Source organism: Aquarana catesbeiana, linkage group LG09 (genome assembly GCF_042186555.1).
Source record: "Aquarana catesbeiana isolate 2022-GZ linkage group LG09, ASM4218655v1, whole genome shotgun sequence".
In the NCBI taxonomy this organism is placed as follows: Eukaryota; Metazoa; Chordata; class Amphibia; order Anura; family Ranidae; genus Aquarana; species Aquarana catesbeiana.
Genome location: NC_133332.1, coordinates 34,086,178 through 34,099,189, shown reverse-complemented (window position 1 = coordinate 34,099,189; position 13,012 = coordinate 34,086,178). Strand labels below are relative to the sequence as shown.

Genomic DNA, 13,012 nt, shown 5'->3' with positions numbered 1-13,012 from the left:
GTATCCCCATACTCAGGAGAAGCAGCTAAATGTATTTTGGGGTACAATTCCACATATGCCCATGGCCTGTGTGAGCAATATATCATTTAGTGACAACTTTGTGCAAAAAAAAAAAATTGTCACATTCCCACAACTTGTGTCAAAAAATAAAATATTCTATGGACTCAACATACCTCTCAGCAAATAGCTTGGGGTGTCTACTTTCCAAAATGGGGTCATTTGGGGGGGTTTTGTGCCATCTTGGCATTTTATGGCCTTCAAAACTGTGATAGGTAGTGAGGAGTGTAATCAAAAATCTATGCCCTTAGAAATCCTGAAGGCGGTGCTTGGTTTTCGGGGCCCCGTACACGGCTAGGCTCCCAAAAAGTCCCACACATGTGGTATCCCCGTACTCAGGAGAAGCAGCTGAATGTATTTTGGGTTGCAATTCCACATATGCCCATGGCCTGTGTGAGCAATATATCATTTAGTGGAAACTTTTTGTAAATTTTTTTTTTTTTTTTTGTCATTATTCAATCACCTGGGACAAAAAAAATAAATATTCAATGGGTTCAACATGCCTCTCAGCAATTTCCTTGGGGTGTCTACTTTCCAAAATGGGGTCATTTGGGGGGGTTTTGTACTGCCCTGCCATTTTAGCACCTCAAGAAATGACATAGGCAGTCATAAACTAAAAGCTGTGTAAATTCCAGAAAATGTACCCTAGTTTGTAGGCGCTATAACTTTTGTGCAAACCAATAAATATACGCTTATTGACTTTTTTTTTTACCAAAGACATGTGGCCGAATACATTTTGGCCTAAATGTATGACTAAAATTGAGTTTATTGGATTTTTTTTATAACAAAAAGTAGAAAATATCATTTTTTTTCAAAATTTTCGGTCTTTTTCCGTTTATAGCGCAAAAAATAAAAATGGCAGAGGTGATCAAATACCATCAAAAGAAAGCTCTATTGGTGGGAAGAAAAGGACGCAAATTTCATTTGGGTACACCATTGCATGACTGCGCAATTAGCAGTTAAAGCGACGCAGTGCCAAATTGTAAAAAGTGCTCTGGTCAGGAAGGGGGTAAATCCTTCCGGGGCTGAAGTGGTTAAAGCGACACAGTGCCGAATTGCAAAAAGTGCTCTGGTCAGGAAGGTGGTAAATTCTTCTCGGGCTGAAGTGGTTAAAGCATGACATGTTTGGTATGTATTTACTCGGCATAATATCTTTTAGTTCTTACAAAAAATGGGTTATGTATTGTGTTTTTTTGCAATAAAATTTTAACAAGTGTATTTTTTCCCAAAAAAATGAAAAATGCATTTGAAAAACCGCTGTGCAAAAAACTAACTAGATTAGCTAGAAAATTATTTAGAACCCCCAAACATTATATATTGTTTTTTTTTCTAACACCCTAGACAATAAAATGGAGGTCATTGCAATACTTTTTTTCACACTGTATTTGCACAGCGGTCTTAAAAGCGTGCTTTTTTTGGAAAAAATTCACTTTTTTGAATAAAAAAAATAAGACAACAGTAAAGTTAGCCCAATTTTTTTAATATTGTGAAAGATAATGTTACGCCAAGTAAATTGATACCCAACATGTCACTCTTCAAAATTGCGCCCGCTCGTGGAATGGCGTCAAACTTTTACCCTCAAAAAATCTCCATAGGCGACGTTTAAAAAATTCTACAGGTTACATGTTTTGCATTACAGAGGAGGTCTAGAATTATTGCTCTTGCTCTAATGATCGTGGCGATACCTCACATGTGTGGTTTGACCACCGTTTTCATATGCGGGCGCTACTCACGTATGCGTTCATTTCTGCGTGCGAGCTTGTCGGGATGGGGCGTTTAAAAAAATTTTTTTTTTAAATGTTTCTTATTTATTTTACATGATTTTATTTATTTTTACACGGTTTAAAAAAAAAATTGTGTCACTTTTATTCCTATTACAAGGAATGTAAACATTCCTTATAATAGAAAAAAGCATGACAGGACCTCTTAAATATTTTTGGTGAAAAAGACCTCAGATCTCATAATTACACTAAAATGCAAAAAAAAAAAAAAAAGTAATTTAAAAAAACGACATGGAAAAAAATGTGGCTTTAAGACGTATGGGCAGAAGTGACATTTTGACATCGCTTCCACCCTGCAGTGTCATGGAGACGAGTGGGCGCCATCTACCCCTCACTCGTCTCCATGCACAGCTAGGGGATAGACGCGATCGCCTCCGCCACTGCCGATGGCTCTGGTAAGCGGCGGAGGGCACCAGATCATGGCGGGAGGGGGGCCCTCTACCGCCACTGATAAAAGTGATCTCGCGGCAAATCCGCCGCAGAGACCACTTTTATCTTGTAGCCGACCACCGCACGAAAACGGGGATACCGGGGTTATGGCAGCTAGCTGCTGCCATAACAACGATATCCGCCGCCAAACTTAGAACGTATATGTACATGGGGTGGTCGGCAAGTGGTTAACAAATTTTCTAGCAAAAAATACAGATTTTTTTACATGTAAACAAAAGTGTCAAAAAAGGCCTGGAGCTGAAGTGGGTATACTCAGTATGTTGTATGTACAGTAGATAGTGTAGAGTGCAACTGAATATATATATATACACACATATACTGTACATACATATATATACACACACACACTTTACGAAACTACTTATAAACACCACTGTATGGGGATGTACGTCCCCACTGTATGTTATCACTCTACACAGTAAACACTGTGTATGTCCAAAATAGATCCTACACACTATATATACATACATACATACACACATATATGCACACTCAGTATATGTAGTCACCTCTCTTCTCCAGATCTTCTCTCCCATTGTTGATGTATTTCTTCAGCCATTCTATACATTCATTCTCCAGATAAGCCTTGTCTATCTCCCCCTCTCTCTCCTCTGGACTGTTCCATCTCTGTGTGGAGATCTGAGCCTCATTCATGGTCGGGATAAAGATCCCTCTCTGTGTGTCCAGAGATATGAATTCTCTCCCATCATATCCATACTGCCAATACCCCTCAGTGGTGCCGTCATCTCTCAGCTCACAGCCGTACATCTCCTGTACAATATGGATCCCTGCAGAGAGAAGAAGAAGATGTGACCTGGGATCAGGGGAAGTGATGTTATGTAGTGAGGAACACTGGTGTAGTGATGATGATTAGGGATGAGCTTCGAGTTCGAGTCGAACTCATGTTCGACTCGAACATTGGCTGTTCGCAAGTTCGCCGAACAGCGAACAATTTGGGGTGTTCGCGGCAAATTCGAACACCCTTTAAAAGTCTATGGGAGAAATCAAAAGTGCTAATTTTAAAGGCTTATATGCAAGTTATTGTCATAAAAAGTGTTTGGGGACCCGAGTCCTGCCCCAGGGGACATGTATCAATGCAAAAAAAGTTTTTAAAACGGCCATTTTTTCAGGAGCAGTGATTTTTATAATGCTTAAAGTCAAACAATAAAAGTGTAATATCCCTTTAAATTTCGTAGCTGAGGGGTCTCTATAGTATGCCTGTAAAGGGGCGCATGCTTCCCGTGTTTAGAACAGTCTGACAGCAAAATGACATTTCGAAGGAAAAAACCCATTTAAAACTACTCGCGGCTATTGCATTGCCGACAATACACATAGAAGTTCATTGATAAAAACGGCATGGGAATTCCCCACAGGGGAACCCCGAAACAAAATTTAAAAAAAAAAATGACGTGGGAGTCCCCCTAAATTCCATACCAGGCCCTTCAGGTCTGGTATGGTTATTAAGGGGAACCCCACGCCAAAAAAAAAAAAAACTGTGTGGGGTCCCCCCAAAAATCCATACCAGACCCTTATCCGAGCACGCAACCTGGCAGGCTGCAGGAAAAGAGGGGGGGATGAGAGTGCGCCCCCCCCTCCTGAACCGTACCAGGCCACATTCCCTCAACATTTGGAGGGTGCTTTGGGGTAGCCCCCCAAAACACCTTGTCCCCATGTTGATGAGGACAAGGGCCTCATCCCCACAACCCTGGCCGGTGGTTGTGGGGGTCTGCGGGCGGGGGGCTTATCGGAATCTGGAAGCCCCCTTTAACAAGGGGACCCCCAGATCCTGCCCCCCCTGTGTGAAATGGTAAGGGGGTACTTACCCCAACCATTTCACTAAAAAACTGTCAAAAATGTTAAAAATGACAAGAGACAGTTTTTGACAATTCCTTTATTTAAATTTATTTATTTATTTAAATGCTTCTTTCTTCTATCTTCCTTCATCTTCTACCTGAAGGGTCTGGTATGGAATTTAGGGGGAACCCCACATCATTTTTTTTTTTTAATTTTGGCCGGGGTTCCCCTCAATATCCATACCAGACCTGAAGGGCCTGGTATGGAATTTAGGGGGACTCCCAAGTCATTTTTTTTTTTTTATTTTGGTTCGGGGTTCCCCTGTGGGGAATTCCCATGTCGTTTTTATCAATGAACTTCTATGTGTATTGTCGGCAATGCAATAGCCGCGGGTAGTTTTAAATGGGTTTTTTCCTTCGAACTGTCATTTTGCTGTCAGACTGTTCTAAACATGCGCCCCTTTACAGACATACTATAGACACCCCCCAGCTATGAAATTTAAAGGGATATTATACTTTTATTGTTTGACAAATCACTGCTCCCGTTTTTAAAACTTTTTTTTGCATTGATTCATGTCCCCTGGGGCAGGACCCAGGTCCCCAAACACTTTTTATGACAATAACTTGCATATAAGCCTTTAAAATTAGCACTTTTGATTATTCATGTTCGTGTATCATAGACTTTAACGGTGTTCGCGTGTTCGAACAAACTTTTTTCCTGTTCGCATGTTCTGGTGCGAACCGAACAGGGGGGTGTTCGGCTCATCCCTAATGATGATAAAGCTGATGAATCATTACAGTAATCAAGATTAAAAAATATATATTATAAGTAAAATGATGTGACATCACAGGATGAAGGACCCCAGAGCGTGAAACATGTATGATATGTGTAAGTGACATTTCAGAAAGTGGCAGTATCACCTTTTGAGTGAATGGCACTGCAGATGCTCCACCAGCCTCTGGAAAGTGATTTACCACAGATCGCAGTTCAGAGGGCTGTAGAAACTGCCACATAAGAAAAAGCCCTAAGAAATTATCAGTCTTGTGTGTTCATAGCCTTGTCTTCATCACCTGGTCTGGAGTCTGTCATATGACTCCTGGGAGGACCCCCCAAATGAGTCCACTGTATGTAGGAAACCTCTATAGATTTCCTGATACACAGACATTGTGCACAAGTGGTGTTCATATTTTGTACTTTTTGTTTCCTGGTAACAATGATGCCTCCCAGGAGCTGCTCATCTGGATGGACATTTTCTTAATTTATCGTAATATTTTTAGTCTGAAAAAAAACTGAATGAATGTTTAAGGGTTCATTCACACAAGATGTGATGGGACTGCATGGGGTGGATATTCCACCAAAATGCCTTGTCTCCTTATGTGCCCAGTTCACATCACTGGGTTGTGGTGTAGAGATGGGCTCGGGCGTGTTCAGAATCCCACATGCCTGATCCCACCAGGAAGCTGACACTGCACACCGCTAATCACAGGCAGTGAGACATTTCCTGATCTCTGCAACTGCAGACTGAGAAATATCTCAATGCTTGTGATTAGCGATGTGGTACGCCTGATGTAAGGAGGCACTCCGCTGCAAATGCCTGATGTAAGGAGGCACTCCGCTGGGGAAGCCTGATGTAAGGAAGCACTCCGCTGGGGACACCTGATGTAAGGAAGCACTCCGCTGGGGACACCTGATGTAAGGAAGCACTCCGCTGGGGAAGCCTGATGTAAGGAGGCACTCCACTGGGGAAGCCTGACATAAGGAGGCACTTTGCTGGGGACACCTGATGTAAGGAGGCACTCCGCTGGGGACACCTGATGTAAGGAGGCACTCCACTGGGGACACTTGATGTAAGGAGGCACTCTGCTGTGACACCTGATGTAAGGAGGCACTCCGCTGTGGGCACAGATGTAAGGAGGCACTCCGCTGTGGGCACTGATGTAAGGAGGCACTCCGCTGGGGGCACCTGATGTAAGGAGGCACTCCGCTGGGGGCACCTGATGTGAGGAGGCACTCCGCTGGGGGCACCTGATGTAAGGAGGCACTCCACTGGGGGCACCTGATGTAAGGAGGCACTCCGATGAGGGCACCTGATGTAAGGAAGCACTCCGCTGGGGACACCTGATGTAAGGAAGCACTCCGCTGGGGAAGCCTGATGTAAGGAGGCACTCCACTGGGGAAGCCTGACATAAGGAGGCACTTTGCTGGGGACACCTGATGTAAGGAGGCACTCCGCTGGGGACACCGGATGTAAGGAGGCACTCCACTGGGGACACCTGATGTAAGGAGGCACTCTGCTGTGACACCTGATGTAAGGAGGCACTCCGCTGTGGGCACAGATGTAAGGAGGCATTCCACTGTGGGCACTGATGTAAGGAGGCACTCCGCTGGGGGCACCTGATGTAAGGAGGCACTCCGCTGGGGGCACCTGATGTAAGGAGGCACTCCGCTGGGGGCACCTGATGTAAGGAGGCACTCCGATGAGGGCACCTGATGTAAGGAGGCACTCCGCTGGGGGCACCTGATGTAAGGAGGCACTCCGATGGGGACACCTGATGTAAGGAGGCACTCCAATGGGGACACCTGATGTAAGGAGGCACTCCGCTGGGGACGTCTGATGTAAGGAGGCACTCCGCTGGGGAAGCCTAATGTAAAGAGGCACTCCGCTGGGGACGCCTGATGTAAGGAGGCACTCCACTGGAAACGCCTGATGTAAGGGGGGACTCTGCTGGGGACACCTGATGGCATCTGGTGGCAGCGACGTGGCAAATGACACGCTCAGGGCTCCCACTGATTATGCATTATGGTAAGTTGAACGATTTCATTTTATATTACAATGTAATAATAGAAATAATGCGCTTCAATCATCCGGACAGCATAAAAACCATGGTGTCGGGATGATTGAAGCGCCAACACCAGGTGTTTGGAGTATCTTTATTGATTGTTAAACTTTATGGAATACACATATTTCTATTGTGGTGTATTCCTGCTGTCCCTCCATCCTTCTTTCTTTCCTTCCTTCTCTCTCCTTCCCTCCCTATTTTTTTCTTTTTCCCTCCATCCCTCGTTCATCTCAAACTCGGACCACACTCCCTTGCCTACTATTTATTTTAAACCCCGGCCATTTTTCGTTGCGGCGCGCTTCGCGAGCTGCATTTTCCTTTTCCATCTACACTGACCCCTTAATTTTAATAATACTCCGCCTACAGACAAAAAAGTCTCCCTATACATTTTTTTACAATGTTGGCAACTATGCAAATTTCGATCCATCTCTATCCATCTTTAGTTCTGAATGTGCCAGTGATTCACAAGAGTTTAATCCAGATTTTAACACTTTATAAGAGAAAAAAACTATTTTGTGCAGCAGGAAAAAATAGCAGAAAGTGTATTTCATAAGTCAGGGTGTGGCTTTTTCTCCCCGGTCCCTGTAATGAGAATCTGGTAACCAGGGTTGGATTTCTGCCTCAGGTCAGCTACCTTATTCCCTCCATCAACTGTTTTGGAGGATAACTCCCTCCCCAGCACGCATACATGCACTCTTTCACATAAAACATAAAGAAATTACCGTATTTATCGGCGTATAACACGCGCCGGCGTATAACACGCACCCCAAGTTTAGCAGAGAATTTTAAGGAAAAAAACTTTTAGGAGGGAAGTTTAAGGAATAGAAACTTACATTAAAATGCTCATCAATGCAGCCTCATCAGTGTTCATCTGCAGCCTTGTTAGTGTCATTGCAGCCTTTTCAGTGTCAGTGCAGCCTTGTCAGTGCAGCTTTGCCCCAGTGCAGCCTTGTCAGTGCAGCTTTGCCCCACTCCAGTCTTGTCAGTGCAGTCTTGTCCCCAGTGCAGCCTTGTCAGTGCAGCCTTGTCCCCAGTGCAGCCTTGTCAGTGCAGCCTTGTCAGTGCAGTCTTGTCCCCAGTGCAGCCTTGTCAGTGCAGCCTTGTCCCCAGTGCAGTCTTGTCAGTGCAGCCTTGTCCCCAGTGCAGCCTTGTCCCCAGTGCAGCTTTGTCCCCAGTGCAGCCTTGTCCCCAGTGTCCATGCCTTCCGCTGCCGCTGCCGACATACACATGCTAGTAGTTTTAAATATGGCGCCGCGGAGTTTGGAGGGACTCGGCGCCGGCGGAACTGAACAAACGCCGCCGAGATACACATAGTCGAGTGTATTTGGTTCTTTCCGGCGCCGCTCACAGTCCCGCCCAGTCCCGCCCTATGATGGACATAACACAGGTCCAATGGCGGGACTGGGCGTGACTGTGAGCGGCGCCGGAAAGAGCCGAATACACTCGACTATGTGTATCTCGGCTCTGTGATTTCGGCGGCGCTCGTTCAGCACCGCCGAGTCCCTCCGAACTCTGTGGCGCCATATTTAAAACTACTCGCTATGTGAATGTCGGCGGCGATCGCCGACATTCACATAGCGATAAAGGGGATTGGCGTATAACACGCACCCATGACTTTCCCCTGATTTTAAGGGGAAAAAAGTGCGTGTTATACACCGATAAATACGGTAGTCAATTGTATTTAAAATAATTTAATTGAAAACAAATGTCTGATAAAAAACAAATGCCACATAGACAAAATCATAACCCTACTAACCCAAAAAAACATGCTCACAGACACAATCAGTACTGTACTGACACAGCAGGAAACATGTCATCAGATACACAATCAGTACTATATTGTACTGGATTCAGGAAGCAGGTTTTAGCATCTCTGTCAATGTGGAACACCACCTGTTTGCACAGTTTACATATGCTCAATGGGGGGATAAACAAAGAGTGGCACAGGCATAAACCAGCTTTAGTAGGCAAATCGCTGGCAGGTAAGACTGCATTTGTGTGACTCCAAAGTCATGCAATTTGGAGTGCAACTTTGATGCAACTCTGGCTTTAGCCAATGATGATGGGCAACTGTTGCACGGCTGCTGCATGTATAACATTCAGGTTATACTTTTTAGGGTTTAAATTGCAGTTTATGGCATTCAAGTCTCATGAAAGTCAGACCAACGTAGTGCAGAAACCTTTTTAAAGTCACACATATTTGAACGATTGTGATAAAAAAGCATGGGGTGCAGCTTGTCATGCAACTTTAGTTTCCAAAGTCACATCACACATTGCACAAGTGTGGACGCGGAGGGGGGATTGTGCACACTGTGGTGTTAGTGTCTGGTGTCAGTGTGCATACTGCAGTGACCAGCAGGACTGGATTTATCCCAAGGCCACATAGCTACAGTGTTTCCCCGAAAATAAGACCTACCCTGAAAATAAGACCTAGCGATATTTTCCAGCAGGGCTGGAATATAAGTCCTACCACGAAAATAAGCCCTAGTATAAAATGCTTTTCAAATCCTATGATCCACTCTATTACAGTAGAATAAAATGTACAATGTGTGTGTTTCTGTAATATAATTGTGGGGAAGAAAGCTCCGACAGGTCACAGAAGCGCAGAGCGGCGCTATAATGAAGGTATTTGGCACAATTATATTACAGAAACACACACATTGTACATTATATACTACTGTAATAGAGTGGATTATAAGATTTTACAAGCATTTTAACTTGGTTCACATTGGGGATTCCTGTCAGGCAGGGAGAGAGAGGGGGAGAGAAGACAGCACATTACATGGTAAGACCTACCCCGAAAATAAGCCCTAATGTGTCTTTTACTGACAAAATTATTATAAGACCCGGGCTTATTTTCGGGGGAAACACGGTGTGTCCTAGGGTGCCATCACTGTCATATCCACTGGGAGTGGTGCCTACCAAAGCAAATTGGATGTCTACATGTTATGCACTGCTATGACCAATGTCCTTCCACACCATTGTCCTGTTTAATCAATCCTCAGCTGTCATTTCTTTATACCACAGCAAGTTTTTGTTTTTTCATGTCAGCTCTCAGTAAGATTAGTATGAACATAGTATGAATATATTGCCCCAGGTCCCCTGTACTGTATAAGAGGTATAGGGGAGGCTTCATAATTGTTATTGCTACAACTGATCAGTCAATACCAATGCCATCTTCTGAACAGATCAGTTTGCCCCACAACCAAATGAGTCTTCTAATCGCACACACTCAGCTGTCCCATCCTTGTGTATGTGTGTCTGTGTTACACAGGAGACTTTCTACAGTCTGACTAAATTGTGCCATTCTGTAACCATCTACCACTAAAGTATAATGTGTAAATACAAATATAGCACCTCCCATGGGAAGCAACAAGGATTCTGCCAGTCTTACAGCATAATTCATAAATCATCTGAATTCTTTCTGTTTAGATAATATTTATTAGGTTCCACCCACGCAGGGACTAGCATTGAGGTTGAAACAGGCCTTAGCTCACAAGAAGGGCCAAAAAAAGGTGACACAAACAGAAAAAAATGGGAGCTAACACAATAGCAGTAAACATAATGCCCTGTACACACGGTCGGACATTGATCGGACATTCCGACAACAAAATCCATGGATTTTTTCCGATGGATGTTGGCTCAAACTTGTCTTGCATACACACGGTGGCACAATGTTGTCGGAAAATCCGATGGTTCTGAACGCGGTGACGTAAAACACATACGTCGGGACTATAAACGGGGCAGTAGCTAATAGCTTTTGTCTCTTAATTTATTCTGAGCGTGTGTGGCACTTTGTGTGTCGAAATTGTCCACACATAGTCGGAATTTATGCAAACGGATTTTGTTGTCGGAAAATTTTATAGCCTGCTCTCAAACTTTGTGTGTCGGAAAAAGTCTGATGGAGCACACACACGATCGGAATTTCCAACAAGCTCTGATTGCACATATTCCATCGAAAAGGCCGACTGCGTGTACAGGGCATAAGTGTTAATGACATCGTCAGGACCAAGGGGTCCTAGAGCGGTTCACCACAACTACGGGACACCCCCGAGGCCCTTCAAGATCCAAAAGGTGGTGCATTGTACAGCCTAAACTGAACTGAAAAGGATAGAGGAGCGAAAGACAGAAGCAAGTTAGACAGAGAGGTGAAGCTAGAGGGAGGGAGGTTGCTCACCTACCATGTAGGGAGCTAGAGAAAGAATAGGGAAGTCTAGGAAATAAAGGGAGGCCAGAAGGATAGAGGCCAAGAGATGGGGAAAAAAGAAGGGTCCGAGAACATCTGCACCATCCATCACAGGCGGCCTAAGCTAGGTGGGGGGAGGGTAGGCATATGACAGCCATGAAAAATGTAGGTGATACTGCGCCACGGAATCCACAAACACAGTATGGGAATAAAAGAGATAGGATAATATTAATAATATGAATGGGCAGAAAAAATGCCCTGATGCTCCAAAGGATAGAATTGCTGCCTCTACGAATTACTACCACTTAGGTGGAGCACAAGGTGAATTGGGAAAGAGTAGACGTGGCGCTATTTCTCCTTTTGTCTAATTGTGAAATAGGAGTGTTACACCCCCTGCCTGTTGGTCACAAAGTGTATTTAGAAGAAATATATATAGGCGCAAAACTTCAAAACAGATATGCCCAACTGCCTTATTGCAACCTCTGGTGCAATGAACCACTAATGTGTTACACCCCCTGGGGTGCAAAATATAAAAAATGTATATATAAAAAAGGTGTCACACCTTCTGCCTGTTGATTACAGAGTGTATCTGCATGGGGGTGCCCATGCAACCCCTTTAATAAATAAATGTGTATGAATCATCTCACCTCCAGTCTGGTTGAATCGTCTCATTGCTGTCTGTACTCTGAGCTTGCCACCAGCCTCATTGTTCCGACCTATTTGTGTCTCCTCCTCCCAGTAATCAGATCCCAGTTTCTTCATCCACTCAGTCTTGGGAAGATTCTGACGGGTGTCACTCTTATAATTTGTTATCTCCTTATCATCAACATATCCGACCACAGAGAACACAGGGAGTCCGGATCCCGGAGAGGAGACTGCAGTGGTATAATACCGCAGAGAGTGACTGTCTGATAGAGAGATACAGAGTGTTATATATACATACAGATTGGTCATCATTACTAAATCACACATTACACAGCACAGTGTATACTGAACAATGACAACCTGATTCTATACAATAGGAGAGGAACATTATACTAGTGATAGTAAAGCTAAATTGTTTTTCAGAATATACTGCACCAAGACATGCTGAGATGTGCAGTTCATTAAAGCAGAGCGCCCCCAAAAGTCTGCCCCCCCAACCCCCCCTGCCAAGTTTGGAGCCTTTTAAGGGGGAGGGGGGAGCGGGTACCTAGTTTTGACAGGTACCTGCTCCCACTTCCAGCTAAGTTTGCCGTGGTGAACTGAGATGGAAGCTCAGCCCCCTTCCTCCCCCCACATCCTTCTGGGACACTTCACAGGTCCCAAAATAATGCAGCCCATTCACAAATCGCAGGACGCATCATGCATGCGCAGTAGAAAACCAGCTGTGAAGCCGCAAGACTTCACTGCTGGTTTCCCTCAGTCAAGATGGCGGCGCCCCTACCCGATAGCCAATTGAAGAATCAGCTCGGGTGAGGACACCTGGACAGGTAAGTGCCCTATTATTAAAAGTCAGCAGCTACAGTATTTTTTGGGGGGAGCCTGGAGCTCCTCTAACTTATTGATACATTCCAGCAGCTCCACCCTACTACAAATAATACATTTATTTCAGAATTTCCACAGAATATTCCCTGAAATACACAAATTCCAAATGAGCTGCAAGATGAACACAGAAAAAGTGATAGAATATTTATACCTTTTTTGCAGCTCAGCATACATTTATGGTATGACTTTGTGTCAAGAGGACTTAAAGTGATTTTAAAGGTTCGCGTTTTTTTTTAAATAGCAAACATATCATACTTACCTCCTCTGTGCAGTTCATTTTGCACAGAGTGGCCCCGAACACCGTCTTCTGGGGTCCCACGGCGGTTCTCTTGGCTCCTCCCTGCATCAGACAACCCTCTAGGACAGGGATCCTCAAA

At 44.4% G+C, this 13,012-nt stretch overlaps 1 pseudogene; it reads right to left on the bottom strand.

The window, feature by feature from the left end:
• Window positions 1-13,012, bottom strand: part of LOC141107493 (class I histocompatibility antigen, F10 alpha chain-like) — a 178,504-nt pseudogene that overhangs the window by 73,851 nt on the left and 91,641 nt on the right.